Genomic DNA, 14777 nt, shown 5'->3' with positions numbered 1-14777 from the left:
ACGAGGAGATTTTGGTCAGGTGGTTGCTGGCCACGATGACATGCAGCAGGGCAAGGGAGCAGGGTACGACGTGGTGGTTATACACATCAGCTAGTAGCTAGACCAGAGCAGCTTTGGGAATGTATCTTTATGCACAGAGTAACCCCATGAGCATCTGTAAGTCCCACTGACACTCTGAATCACATTGAAAGATGCTGGAAAAGAGAACAGGGACAAAAGCTTGGTCCTGCTGAAAAAAAACAGCCAAACTCCTATCAGCTTCGCCGGAGCCAGGACGTTACCCTGGGACTCTCTGTACTGCAAGCTGCTCTGTGCAGATGGACCGCTGATTTTGTTCAAAGCTTCGCTGGTTTTCCTGGGGCTGCAGATGGCTCTGAGCTCTGCTGCATGGAGCAGGGCTGAAGCAAATGCTCAGAGGAAGGAGCCAACAAGCAGTGTCTCCAGCTTGGAGGGGCTGCAGCGTGCTGTAGCTTGGCCCGCTGGCTTTGCAGACCCTGCAGCCTTCTGAAGCCGCCCTGCTTGGGGTGGCTGGGCCAGAGGGTATTAACCAGGAGTCAGGGGAAGACAGCAGCAAAGTTCAAACCTGAGTGTATTGCTGACCACTGCTTGAAATTCCCTGGAGCTTTCAAGGATGACAAGCAATATTAAACACCCTTAGTGTCTACCTTTTTCAAATGTGACTTGGTGGAAAATAAAGTATCCTCTCTAATGCGTGGTGAAAAGGTCAAACGCACTGTAATTTGGGAATATGATGCTTCTAACCAGGGCTTTCCTGGGAAAACATTTCCCAGAAATTTTTGACATTGCCAATCCTGGAAAAGTATTGCTGGAGCCATGAGTGGTGGTAGATCAGAAGGAAAAAAGAAATAGGAGGATGTCTCATTTGACCACGAGATGGCAGCTGGAGTCTGGGAAGTGTTTTGCAGACACAGTAGCTCCCATGGAAAACTGAGTCATTTTCCACCCCAGTTTTAAATCGCACAAGACAAGAGCCTGCATTTGGGAATATGCACCTGCGCCGCTTTGGCTTTGAACATTTTGCATGTGCGCTCAGAGCGGGCGAGCTCCGGAATATCTGATTACCCCTTCCATTTCCCAGCTCCTCTGAGCCTTCCTCGATTAGTCAGTATCAAATAAATGGTTTAGCCAATGTAATCCCTGTTGATAGGAAAACAGCGGTGCATCTGGTTTAACACTGCTGTTATGATCTAGTCTGCTCCAACACCTAATTCAACAGAGATCTGCAGCCAGATGCTCTGCCTGCCTTGTGCCACAACCACTTCTGTCTGCAATTTCTCCTGGAGTTGTACTCTTTCACTCACCGCTTGAAATGGCCGATTGTGTGTGTTGTTAATCGGTGATTGTGTTTCATTCCAGAAGAGACCACGTTTCAGCAGCAGTGTAAGCAAGCCCTCGGATGCCCTCCGTCTCTGCAATACGATTCTGTTGGGCTCTGGCTCTGCAAAGGTCCGTCGTGCGGAGCTGCTCTCATGAGTGCGCCCTCGCCGAGGGTGGGGGGATGATTCACACGCAGAGTTAAACACCTCTCGACGCAGGCTGTGTGAGGCCTGAGATTTCTCAGCCTTGTTAAGATCCTCAGGGAGGCCAGAGAACTGAAAAGCAGAGTTTTAGGGCAAAAATTAATTGCCCTGGTAGAACAAAGGAATGAGCATTTACATAGATGGATTTTAAGGCCATAGAAGAAGCACGTGCAGTGGTCAAGGTAGTAATTTGGAAGTCCTGCTGTAAAGCCACTTGGTCTGGAGCCAGCACACGTGAAAAGTGTCAATGCATTTGGCTGCTTTCCCCAGCAGTGACAGCATGGTACGCTCAATCCCCGCCTTTCGCAGCTGCTCAGCATATGCCAATGCCGCACGGGAATCCTGTCCTTTGCATAATGGAAAATATGCTAATATTTCCATATTTCTGCCTGTGGAAGATCTCCACATGATGTGCAGCTATCTTCACTCCATTGCAGCTCTGTATTTCCCCGTCGAGCCGTTGTTTTCCCAGTTGGGATGGTGATAACCATGACGCAGACTGCTGCAGCACCGAACAATTTCTCAGCTGAGCCAGGTAACGGCACCTGCCGCTTCAGAACCACCTTAAAAAAGCAAAATAAAAAGGTATTCAGTTTATGATTTGTATTATTGTGGCACTCTGAGGTGCTGGTTGACACAACTGGAGCTAGAGGAAGGTGGAATGATTCACCCACACCTCAAGCTAGTACAGATCTGACCCCCTAAAGCCTGGTACCCCCCCAAGACGGCCACGTTGCCCATATCTCCTGCCAGAAGAAAACGTACCTGTTCCTCCTCCCCGTACCGTCTTGCGTTGACATGCCATGAGCAGATAGTTCCTAGGAGCTGTCATGCTTCTTGCAGGAGTGGGAGGGATTTCTTGGCAATCGGGAGACGGTAGGAAACAGTCGCAGTGGGAACGCTGAACAGAACAAGGAGGAAATTGTTATCGGCCGCAGAAAAAGGTGAAGAATCGTCACAGGGATTTCTGTGCTTCTTGAATGGTTTGGTTTGTGGAATGGAAACTACCACCGCTCTGGGTGAATTTGTTTAGTGAGCTTTCCTCTTTCTTGAGAGCGTAAGCTTATTTTATAGGACAGGGGAACACAGCCAGATATGAGCTGTTAGCTTCTTTTTTCCCTGACCTATCATGAGTTATTTACAAAGGTTTAGACCGAGTTAAAGCAAAGATGAATTTCTGAGCCTGCTGGTTAATATCTTGCAGCTGCTCTTCTGAGGCCTGATCCAAAGACCAGTAACGTTACCAAGCACCTTCCTTCTGACACTGGGGGGCATTAGGATGGGATTTATACATTTGGCAGCGGTTTTCTAATAATTTATTTAAACACTGAAGAGAGCAGCAGTGATTCAAGTCAGGTTGAGAGTTCATGATTAGAGCTCTCTTGAGGGCCAAGTCTTGTGGGTTTGCACGTTGTTTGCAAATGGGGCGCTAACCTTGTGAATGATATGGTCCTCATGAGAAAGGGAAAATTCCTGCCCCACTCTTCCCTCACCTTCAAAGCTGTTGTATCCTGATGACGTCCCCTTGCTGTCCCTGGGGCTCTGCGTTCTCTCAGGAGCCAGGTAGTAGAGCTCATGTGCTGATGGATTCACACTGCTCCTGTCCACTTGCTTTCTGAGCATTATCTATCACCAGCAAGCTGTCCGTGGACGCAGGCAAACATCAGCTTCTCGAGACGATTCACCTGTGCCATCTGATGCATTGGGTCTGTACGTGTCGATATGAAACTGGTTCTGCAACCAGGAGCTAAAATACCAATGATGTACCATGCAGAAGAGGGGATTAAGAGAAGAGGAAAGCCATCTTGTAGATCGCATTAGGGATGGTGAACCGCAAAGCTTGAAAGCCAGGAGGTGCTTAAGGAAGATACAGAAGCAACGGATTCAATGGACAGGAGATAATGGAGGTTTGGGTTATGTGAAGATTAATGGAGACATTGAGAAAAGTTGACCACCATCATCTCTTGGCCATTGTAGAGGGCAGTATCTCCCCGCAGCACAGCTGTTTGCAGGCCGCAGTGATGTCCCTGGGAGCGCAGCTCTACTGCTTGCTGTGAGATGGGACGCTGGCGAAGGAGTTTTGCTCCGCTAAAACATACAGATCTTCTGAGGCTTTTGGGTCCCCCACAATGTCCCCTAAGCCCCCATGTCCTGCTGCTCAGTACAAGGCAGACACATGGTGACTCATGCACGTGTTCGATCGCAGCAGCGCACATAGGTGTGAACTCACAGATGCAGAGGGAGCTCTGAGCGCAGCAAAACTGGCCCAGCTCTGCTCCCACAGTGCAGATGCAGTGAGCAGGACAGTGGGAAGAGCCGTTGGCTGTAATGTCCCGATTACACCTGATGCTGGAGAGGACCCAGCATGAGGCTGATGGAGTTCTTTTTGCCTTCACATCCTGATAGGACCTGAGCTGAGGGTCCCTGAGCAAGCATGAACCTGGTGCAGAAGCGGTTGTCTCCTTCACAGAAACAGTGCATGCACATGAGCCCTTTCCCCCCATGCAAAACTGCAAGAACTGTATGTGACTTTATGCATTGAGCATGGATTTGGCAAACCAATGGGTGAAAGACTGGAGGACCTCCTGGTTTTAAGACCCTTGAGCATGCAAAGAGCAACTCCTTCATGCAATGTGCTCTGTCGAAGCTGTTGGAGCAGCGTGGTGCTTTTCAGCCACTATCAGCAGTCTTTTGTTGGGATGTCCCTTCTGCAGACCGGCTAAGGGAAGCGCTTGCAGAGCTGCCAGCCCATCCTTTGGCCTGGTGTGCAGAAGCTGGGTTCCTATGCGTCCTGCCTAACCAGAGGTGGGCCTGCAGCTATGCCCCAGTTGTGTAGAGGCCTCAGGACCATAACCAGAGCTGAAAACTGGGACATCCCCGAGGGTTTGTTTCTACAGTCATCCCTAGCCATAAATGCCAGGGCTATGTTTCTAAATCACAGCCTCCAGATTTCTTTCTGGCGGATATTCGGGTCCTTTTCTCATTGCACTCTTTCAGTTTCCCAGTGCCCATTCACAAATTCCTGTGCACAGCACGGGATAAGCGTGTAGACCCAGGGTCTGCAGTAAGTGGGGTTGTGTCACCCAAAGCAGTTTAGAGGGGCTGAAAGCGAGAGGAGCAAACAGAGCCATTCCCAGCCTCTCTGGTAAACTGGTATCAGTCGATTTCTTCTCTGAAGATGTGCCCTTTCCAGCAGCAATAGATAGAAAGATAAATCAGTGTTTTCTCAGCAGTACCCATAGCTGGAGCGAAGTTGCCGGTGCAGAAATGGCACCGGTGTCGTGGTCCCTTCGGCCATCGGAGGAGAGTGCACTCCTGCCACCTCATGGACATCTCGGAGAACAAGGAGGAATTTCTCAACAGGAAGAGGGGATTATGATGAATTTTTCTTCAAATCTATTTCAACAGTTGAGAATTTAGCTAAGTATTAAATAGATTAATTTTTTTTTTTTGCCTTTATGCAGGCTTTTGATTATGCAGTTGTCGTAATGAACTCAATGTGGTTGTTTCCGATTTGGCCCTGTAGCATCTGGCAGGGAGCCTCCGTCTGAATGCGAGTCTTGCTGCATCCAGATTTGATTCCTTTTCCTTGGCACGGCTTTCCCTCCTGCTGATGGAAGCTTTAAAGAAAAAAAAATACCATGACATCTGAAACACTGCCAAAAAACATCAACATGCTTTCTGGCTGCCATCTATTGTGCAATGCAAACCTCTTAAGATTTAATATTTCTAAAACCGTGGTGCACCTGCTTGCAAGAAAAACTACCTTGTCACATGATGACATGTTTTGTTAAATCACTTTTTTTTATTTATTAGCTTCAGAATGTGGGTTTCTTCCCTTTCTCCCCTTTTTTTTCCTCCTCCACCCCAAGATTTCTCCATGAAATAATGCTTCCTCCTAGAATTGTAATCTGTAATTATATGATGTGTTTCCCACCTTCTGATTTTGACAGATCCTTGTCTTCTGTCTATGGTGAGAGCTTTGATGACTGGGTGCATTTGGTTGTGTCCTGAAGGCACTGCTGCCCGCTATACCCAAGCACCAGATAAACCCCAGCTTGGCCCAAATGGGAGATTGCCAGTGCCTGCAAGGTCACATTGGTTCAACCATTTCTTCACTACCCGCCGCTGGACTGAAGAGGGCTCTGCTGTCTGGCCAAAACAAGCTCTGCTGGCTGCCACAAAAGAAAATTTCTTCTCCTGTTTGATTTTTTTCTGTTGTTTTTCAAGGTAGATTTCAGCTCCGCAGGTGCTTTGCTGGGGTGGGAATCTGAGACAAAGTTGGATGTCGCAGGTGGGCTCAGGCAGGCCAGGAGAGCTTGGAGCTTGGAGAAGTCTCCTGAGAAACATGTGGGATCCCTTCATTTTGCTCCCACCTGGTAGATCAAAGTATTGCTCAGCGATAGCGTCGAGCGAGTCGCCTTCCAGGTGTCACAGAGATAAGGCTCTTTGCTCAGGTTACACTTACCTGTTGCTAGCGCTTGCTGTCACTACAGCAAGCACAAACAATGTGTATTTGCTTTGGGGATCATTCCTGAAAGACCTTTTCCTAGTTTTCAGAGGGGTGGCAGCATGGTCTCACCTCCATCTCCCTTTCTCTAATTGTTTTTCGAGCCCTTTCGTGCTCCTTCTGCCCTCAGAAGGTAACATAGAGGCAAGAGTTCTCCATAAATAACCAAAAAGCCATGTTGTTTTGCTTCTCCTGATATCTGGCAACCTGGCCTATGAGAGAGTTGGGACTGTGGAGTCTATTGAGTTACAGCTCCTAGGGATCCCCATCACCTTTGTTTTTCATTGCATTTGCCTGTTGCACAATGGCAACAAGCAGAACCCCCCTGGGGGACAAACACAGCCGCTTTTCTTGCATGTTTGGGCCCTTTCTGGGGTGTTTAAACAGTCAAGACCATGGTGGGAGACTCTCAGGGGAGTGTAGGAGCTCTGGGCATCTGGCCCATGGCCGCTGAGCTCCTGGCTTACTCTGGCCTGTCAGCTCCTTCCTCCCACAACCCACAAGCTGCTTTTGATTCTCCACAACTAGAAAGGCAAAAGTGCTTGTTCAGGTTTCTTCCCCTCTCTGGCTCCCTGGCCTTTGGGAGAAGGATTGTGGGGAGCTTTTGGATTCAATGCCTCTAGCTGCTCCGTCTGGAAAAAAAAAAAGGTTCCCCATTGCTCTGAGGTGCTCCAGAGAGAGGATCTCAGCAGCTAAACGTGGTGACTGTGGGTTCATTTGGATCAGTCAGAAATAGCAGTCTTTCCTCCACTCATTTTACAGGTGAGGAGCTGCGACACAGAAGGCCAAGGAAACCTGCCCAAAGTCCTGCAAGAACCCGGCAGCAAAATTCGGTGCTCCAGTCCCTTCTGTGTAAGTGTTAGCAGCTTCCAGTGTCTGATCTCTAGCAGCAAACTGAGGCAAGAAGGAGTTCACGCTGCTGCTCTGAGCCTTGTGTCTGTGTTACCGGCCCCTGTGATATTTAATTAGAAGAAGAGGACATGGGCAACCTCTTCCTTGCTCTTGGCTGTGAGCTGTCGTAGGGGTGGGTGGCATCTTGCGGTGACAGACAGATGCACCAGGCTACCAAACCACCTGGTGCTTTCAGCAGCTGCCGAATAAATGGATACCCTTGCAAAGTTTGTCAATATTTATCCTTTCTGCATATAGCAGATGAGTGTTAGCTAATTACAGGCTGTACCACCACAGACAGGCAGGCTCTGGTTGCATGGAGCCAGGCTTGCCAAGTGTCCTCATTGATGTCGCCTTCATCAGCTGTGCTTGCTAGTAAATCAGCCACTTCAGCTCACTGTTTGCCTCTGAGGGGCTGGGAATTATCTCGAATTGCTGCAGACGTTCTCATACAATCCAGCATGTTGTGGTGATATGGAGGTCGCTGTAGGAGGATGGATGCAGTGGTCTGAAAAAAATCCTCCGGAGAAATGCAAAGCCTACCCTTGTTCATGAGGCCATTTCTTTGAGTTGGCCAAATTCTCTTCTACAGGCTGAACCTGACTGGTTTTGCCCCAAGCCAGTCCTTCTTGTTCTCTCCTCCATAAAAGTGGAAAGGTTCTGCCTAGGTCTACGCTCAAAGAACGGATGTTTGGTGTCTGGAGATAACGTGTGCCCAGACATAACTAAAGCACCCGCTTTCCCCATGACCAACTTTGGTCCCCCCAAAAGACCTCCCAGCTTCTCCCTTCTCTCTACTTGTGGAGACCATGTTCTGCTGCTGCTGCTGGTGTTGGGACAGGTTGGTGGAAACTCTCCCTTGCCATTCCATGGGCATAAGCCTGACTCCTCTCTCTACACTCACTGTCCCTGAATCAGTGCCTTCAAATGCCGGTGAGCAAAAGGGAAGATCTCCCCTCCCGCCTTTTCCATCCTGCACTTGAGCAGACACAACATTTCTCTTCGTTTGCCATGGAACAGCACAGGTCCCGGTTCCCATATTGTGAAGCCCTCTGCCATAAATCAGGCTGATAGGTTTATTCTCTACGTAATGGGAAATTATGACAAATGCAGCTGTATAATCTAGTTAGTAACTCACCATAATGACTACTTCTGGGGTGATTTATGGGTTTTGTCATGTGTGAGCTTTCAGAACATTAGAGATTACATTTTTCACACTTTTTGTTGGAATCTCAGTTTATTAGACTTTACTGCAGCATTAATCACTTGCAGTACAACCCCGGACTTCACAAATGTATCAGATCAGCATGAAAAAGGCAGAGAAAACAAGAACTGTTGTGAATTAATGAGCCGGCTAACACATGTCTCACAACCCGTGATGAAACAACCTGTGTTCTTCCTCAAGCCGCAACAGAAAGACCTGAAGTCTGTGATTTTTTTCACGTGACACTAGCAGCAGCAAAGAACCAAACCACCAAAGCCAGGCTTGAAACCTGAAAGATCTGCAAGGCTATTCTAATTAATGGTAAAATGATGCGTGAACCTGTCCTAAACATTCAAATAAAGAAGATTGATTCCCAGTTATAATACGGCTTATAAGCAAAACACTAGGATTATATAGGAGAAATGCATGTGTCGTGAAACAACCGATAAATCAGAGAGACAGTTCCAAGGTCTGGGAAACTTTCAGAGTTGCCATCTATGGAGTTTGGTGCAGGATAAACCAAACCAAAAGGCCATCCTTACCCAAATTGCTTTGGTTTATGCTGTTTTTTTTGCAAGAGGCCCATTCAGATAATACCTTTTAATACTCCAGGAAATATGTTGAGAAGGTCACCATGATCCATCAGAAACAAGCAGAGGGAAGGTGATGCAACATGTTCCCTGCACTGGGAGGGTGGACAGAGGGAAGGCCTGTTTGGGGGTAGATCAGCATGGTTCAGGGAGGCATCTCACACCCCAGCTCAAACCTTGGCTGGCAAAAGCCTTGGCATGTACCGATGGGCAGGGGCACCCAGCTGACTCTGGTTTTTGGTGGGTGGGTAAGATGATCCGCAGGTGGTGAGGAGTATCTCTGTTCCCTGAGCACCTGGAGAGCTGCAGACACTGATAACTGATAACGGCATCAGCCAGGGAGGTGACCTGGGGTTGGTGAACTGGTGTCTCCTTTCTACTGCTGCTTTCTGCTAAAGATAACAGCCTGTTACCAAGCTCTTCTTGCTGAGGCGATAAATGACTGGTGAGATTCAATGCTGCATGTCCCTGTTTTTGCCTGCACTTCTATGCTCAGCGCCGGGAAGGACTGGGCCAGAATGGAGGGATTTGGGGTCTCAGAGCTGGAGCTGAGATGGACAGCCAGGCAGAGCAGCTGGAGCTGTCACAAACCCTCTGCCAAAATACAGCCCTTCTCCGTTAATGCAAGAAGGGGATACTGAGCCGCATCGTGAACATACTGGTATCAATGGGATACCACAGCACTCAGGACAATGTATCTTCAGAGGAAAGGTCCTGCCCTGGGTTGAGCTTCTTTGGATACTCAGGGAGCAGCTCAGGCACAAACTTTTGCATCTTCTGTGAGCCAGGGCTGCTTTCTTAGCCCCTTTTCCCTTTACTACAGGAGTACTAGAGGCACGGGACTGCACAGTCCTTCATCCCTTCATAAGACTGCTAGTCCCATTGTAGGTCATGGTAGCCCTCCATGGCTGCTGACCCCATGGATGTTGTGGTGTTGGGTCTTTGCTGGGAGAAGAGAAGGCATAAAATGAAGCTCCTGAGACTGGGAGGTGTCCTGGAAGCCGGCCAGGCCCCACCGAACTGCGCGGTGCTTGCTTGGCCGGCTGAACTCATGACAACGTATTGGGCTGTGCATGGACAGTCATCTGTGGAAATGTAGACATGTGAACAACCATTGATGGGCACAAAATGCAGCCTTGTACTAGCCTTCTTTAAAACAAGCCCCAGGTGTGAGTCTTTGCTCTCAGGAGCAACAGACTCCATTAAACCAGAGCCCCCTTTTTTTTTTTTTTTTTATTCTGAGGAACACAAAGGACCATTCTTGTTTATTTTATTAGCATTTTTAATTTGTCTTGTTTTGATAGCACACAACACCCATTGCATGAGAAGCGTGAAACGTTAGATATTGCCAAGTGTGGCATCTGCAATTAGACGTAAACATTGTTGAATCTCCTTTTGGAGATGTGGGAGTCAGAGGCTCGGGTCCTCCAGTGACCGGCAGCAGACAGGAGACCGGCACCGCACAGCCGCAGAAGGTACCATATGCCATGGCCAGATCTTCCCCGGCAGGTAAAAGCAACTTTGCTTGTACATGTTGTTTCAATTTTAAAAACAGAAAAGGAGACAAAAATGTGCTCCTGTGCTCCCATCTTCAGCTCGATACAGGCTGGGAAAGACTTTTTCTGTGAGTTTGATACACCCGTTCCAGGCTTCAGGCACTGATGCTGGTCCTGAGCAGATATAACCCTGCCTCGCAGGAGGCCTCGCCAGCTCGGGTGCAATTCGGTGCTGCCTGTGCAGAAGGGCATGGTTTTGGGCTGCCTGCAGAGGGGATGGGGAGAGGCAGCCAGGCAGCCAAGGGCATGTAGGCAGGGCTGGGAGCATTGCTTGTGTCCTGCTGGGAAGGAACAAGAGCATGAAGGCAACTAAGGAAACAAATCCAGCTTTTGGTGGCTTTTTAGCCATCCAGACTGAAGTGGTCAATGTGGTGAGTGTGAAGAAGTGGAGACTTCAATGGATAAATCCCAGCAAGTCGCATTCTCTGCAGGTCTAGGATGATGTCAGCAGTTCTGCATGGAGATCCAGGGATGAGGCAAGCAAGAAGAACATCCCAGTGACGGCACAGTTGCAGGTGCTCACTCCAGGACCACCTTGAACCCAGGGGACCAGACTGCCTGCCCCTCAATGGTGCCTGCCCCTCTGCGCAGTACTCCACATGGCCAGAAGAAGGACAAAGTCCTGCACCAGCTCAGCCCTCCTCTGTCTGCACCAGCTCTACCAGGCCATCAATATGCCTAAATCCCAGGCTCAGCCTATGTGATGTGGGAGAGATTTTAGCCTTGATCAACACAAGCACACGATGACCCGTTGGCTGTGGGGTTACTCATCCTCTGAGAGGCTGTAGGCTTTGCATCCAGAAGTGAGCTATGGATGGAGGATGCAGGATATGGACACAGGAGAAAACCCTAAAAGGCACCTTGTAACATCAGACCTTTAAGTCTAAGCAGTATGGCAGGGGTCAAACCCAGCTCAGAGCTTTTCAACCCGTGTCCATTGGTCCTCAGGAGGAGAATTGGGGCAAAGATGAGGAGCGGGAGAAGTTCTCAATGTGCTGCTGTGGTTGCTACTGGTCCAGGCAGCCGTGCATGCACCTCCCCAGCTCTCCCTTGGTGGCAGGAGCCCACCGGTCTTGCAGCACTCTGGCACAGGCAGGGAGGCCTGGGCTGCTTTGGGCAGCTGCCTGGTTTGCCTGTGCCTCAAGCTGGCCCGGCTGGATGCTCTCAGCTCCGACGTGGTCCGGAGGAGAGAAAACAAGAGGCATTCCTGCCGCATGAGGGGGAGCGCAGGGAGTGGAGCCGTCACACAGCGCTGTACGTCATGTCCCGCTGACAGATACTGGCTGCAGCAAAGAGGCTATAAACCAAAAATAGCCCCTTCCTGCACACATGAAATAAATAGATGGGAAGGCGTACGTGCGCCCAAATCTTCGCGTCCTGAGCTGTGCAGTGCCCTGGCAGAGAAGCTCAGCATCGGGAAGGGGGGTGCACCCACCTGCCCCCCAGGAACGGGGTGGATGTGGCATGGCTGGTGCAAAGGTGCCAGCCTGGCCTGATCCTACATCTCCATACCATGTGTCCCAGCTTGGTGTAGGCCAGCTCTTGATCTGCAGTACCACGTGCATCTCCCATCTTCTACCACCTCTGGGGCCTGTCCCCATCATCTCAGACAGCTTCTCCTCCTGGAAGGTATTGCTAATAAGTCCTATGCAATGTTTTACCTCTATTTTCTATACAGCACAGAGCAAAATGTCCCCATTAGGCTTGCTGGCATCTTGCTGTTGCTCTACTGAAAGCCTCTTTCTCCCTTGCTTCTTCCCCTCATCTTTCTTGGGGGAAAACTGTCTTTTGCTTCCAGCTAGGGCAAATGGAGACCACTCCTCATCCCCAGCCCTGAATACTGGGGAGTACAACACAGGTGGTGGTCTGATGCCATTAAAATTGCTTTCTCCCCATACTCGTGGCTCCATGTCTCCGTCTGCTGCCAGCCCAGGGGTGCGGGGTTGCCTCCTGGGGAGCATTGCACAAAGAGTGGAAAATGAGGGGTGAACTGGTGATAAGGCTGCATTGGAGCTCAAGTTGATGGATCTGCTCCGAGGTCAAGGAACTGCCGCTTTTGCCAGCAGAAAGAGCCCAGATGTTTTTCAATTTACACAGGCAAGCTCGCCGAATGCAAGTTAGCACTATCAAACTGCACGTTTGCAATGGTAAGGACCCCCTCTTTGCAAAGTCCCCGGCATAAAATATACGCTGTGAAACGGGAGGTCGGAGTGCTGAAGTGATTTAAGAGCCTTTGCTCCGACTCAAGGATTTTGAAGGGGTCTTCATGTTTGTTGTGTTTCTGGGTTCTAATATCAATGAGAGAATTAAATCATTATATTAAAACATCAAAACACTAATGCTTTGTTTTCATTGGCATGAACCAAAATGATCTAACTCAAAAGCCATGAAATATCAGCCTTTTTTTTTTTTTGCCGATGAATAATAAGATCTCTGGCTGCTTGTGATAGTAAATTTAATAATGTCAGTGATTTGAAAGGTTTGAATCCTAAACGTGAAGAAATGTGTTCTACCCACTCCACCCTCTGCCGCCTTCTCCCCCCCTCTACTACTGTCGGGAAGTTTTGTGGCAAATAAACCGAAATGCATAGATCAGAGCCCATCGGTCTCCTGTACCAGGTGAGTGCCAAACTCTACATACCCGCTGCAAACCTCCATCTCCCAGGTGGTCTGAATTTGCTTATAGCTGGGTCCTGTAAGCAGATTTAATATTTCATAAGCACTGCTCCATCTCATGCCTATATTATTGACACCACATGGAAGTCAGGAAATTGGTTCTTTCTGGGAACAGTTTGCAGAAATATGCAGCCTGTCAGCTCCTTTCTCATGGGGTGCATTAACAGAGGGGCTCGCAATTACAAGTAATGAACCTTCTCCAGATGTCTGCAGTGACTCAGCTCCAACTTTATCTTCGATGGACGAGATGGACTTGACAAGATGGATTATTTGTGGATATAATATAATAACTTTGCAAAACGTGGAATTCCCAATTATTGCAAGGCAGGCGAAGTATTTGGTAGGAGAGGGAACGCCAAGGTTTATCCACTGGATAAACAACAACCACCAAAAAGGAAATAAGCTGTGCCATTTCCCCCTCTTGAAACTACAATTGTTCCCATGCTGTTTTAATTCTTCCTCTTTACGATACCGTTTATGTTACACACATTAAAGTTAACTCATGTCTTTAATAAGATGGAAACTGGAAGTGAGATTTTGAAGGAAAAGGAGTTCGGCATCCTAAATTTACTCTGCGCTTGGAGAGCACAGAAAAACAACAGAAAGGATGGGATATACCAAAGAAAGCAATTTTAATTGTCATCTTCCATGGAAAATTGAATCCAGTCATTCCCCACCGCTGTGAGTGCCAACGTACTGTGCTATATATGGCTGGGTGCTTATTTTAGCAATTCAGCTGTACAGAAAAAGTGTAACCAAAGGGAAATTTCTTGGGTAAAGTTCTGGCTGCAAATGATGCATAGGGTTTCTTGGGTTATAAATTTAAAAATGGGTATTTCAAGGCCTGCATCAAATAATTGGGACAAATCTGTTTTACTTTGGGTTTGATTAAGAGCGATAATTTCATGCTAATGCCCTCTGAAGGCATACTTGTCAGGCGTGGATAAAGAGATGCTGAATTATCTTTCTTTTAAATCACAAGTCTCCTGGTACCCAAGTTGTAAGACTGGGGTCTCCTTGGGGAAGTATTTGTATATCTTCTTGGGCTGAGCTGCAGGTTTGTTTGATGTGGATCTTCAAGATAAAATTACTGCGCTCCAGATGTTACAGTTTAAATGTTTGTACATAGGGATTTCCTTGGTTGTTGAAGAAAGGAGACTCAAAACAGACTCGATCATTCATGCATCTATTTCTAGCACATGCTCTGCTATGTTTGAGGAGGCGAATGTCGAGAGGAGCTTTTATAAACAGGCCGTTCTTTCTCAGTGCACAGCTTGTTTACCAGGTAACGTGCAGAGCAGGCTTCTTCAGCGCTAACAGCAAACTGTTGATTTAAACTATCACGCCTCTCCCACCAGCTCCAAAAATCTTCCTTTCTGGTTAGGACGAGAAAATAAAGGGGGAAATTCTGCTCCCCACCTGGTGCCTGCCAAGGGTGAGATGTGCTCTGCCTGCATCCCTGCCAGCTGCCATCGCAGCTTCTGCAGTGGCTTTTTTCGGGCGTGGGAAAGGCTGAGCTCTGGGGATGTGGGACCCTGCCCGCTCCCGGGTTGTGTTCATCTGAGAAACCCTGCTCCCACCCCTGGTGCGACCAGGCTCTTTTTGCTCCCCTCGGGGTCTCCTCGTGCTCCCCCCCATGCCCTGCTGCTCTGCCAGCCCCGTGCCATGTGCGGCGTGTCACCGGGGTGGGGTGGGGACCTGGATGGGAACGAGTGCAGCTGCGTATGCGTTTGCTGGCTGCATCCTCTGCATTGTGTCAGTCTTAGCATTGCAAAACGAAATACGGATGGGACATCAAATTTAAAAATG

The 14777-nt window shown here is 48.6% G+C and overlaps 1 long non-coding RNA gene across 1 annotated transcript; it reads left to right on the top strand.

Moving 5' to 3' along the window:
• Positions 1-9082: 9082 nt before the first annotated feature.
• Positions 9083-11048, top strand: LOC148056932 (uncharacterized). Its single transcript, XR_015702155.1, has 3 exons — positions 9083-9181; positions 10041-10245; positions 10724-11048. It is a non-coding gene; the product is annotated as an uncharacterized LOC148056932 (long non-coding RNA).
• The last annotated feature ends 3729 nt before the right edge of the window (positions 11049-14777 follow it).

The sequence above is a fragment of the Nipponia nippon genome, unplaced genomic scaffold, assembly GCF_047370975.1.
Source record: "Nipponia nippon isolate SJK-2023a ecotype South Korea unplaced genomic scaffold, ASM4737097v1 scaffold_11, whole genome shotgun sequence".
NCBI lineage: Eukaryota > Metazoa > Chordata > Aves > Pelecaniformes > Threskiornithidae > Nipponia > Nipponia nippon.
Note: the sequence above shows the minus strand (reverse complement) of the source record. Positions and strands in the feature narration are given on the sequence as shown.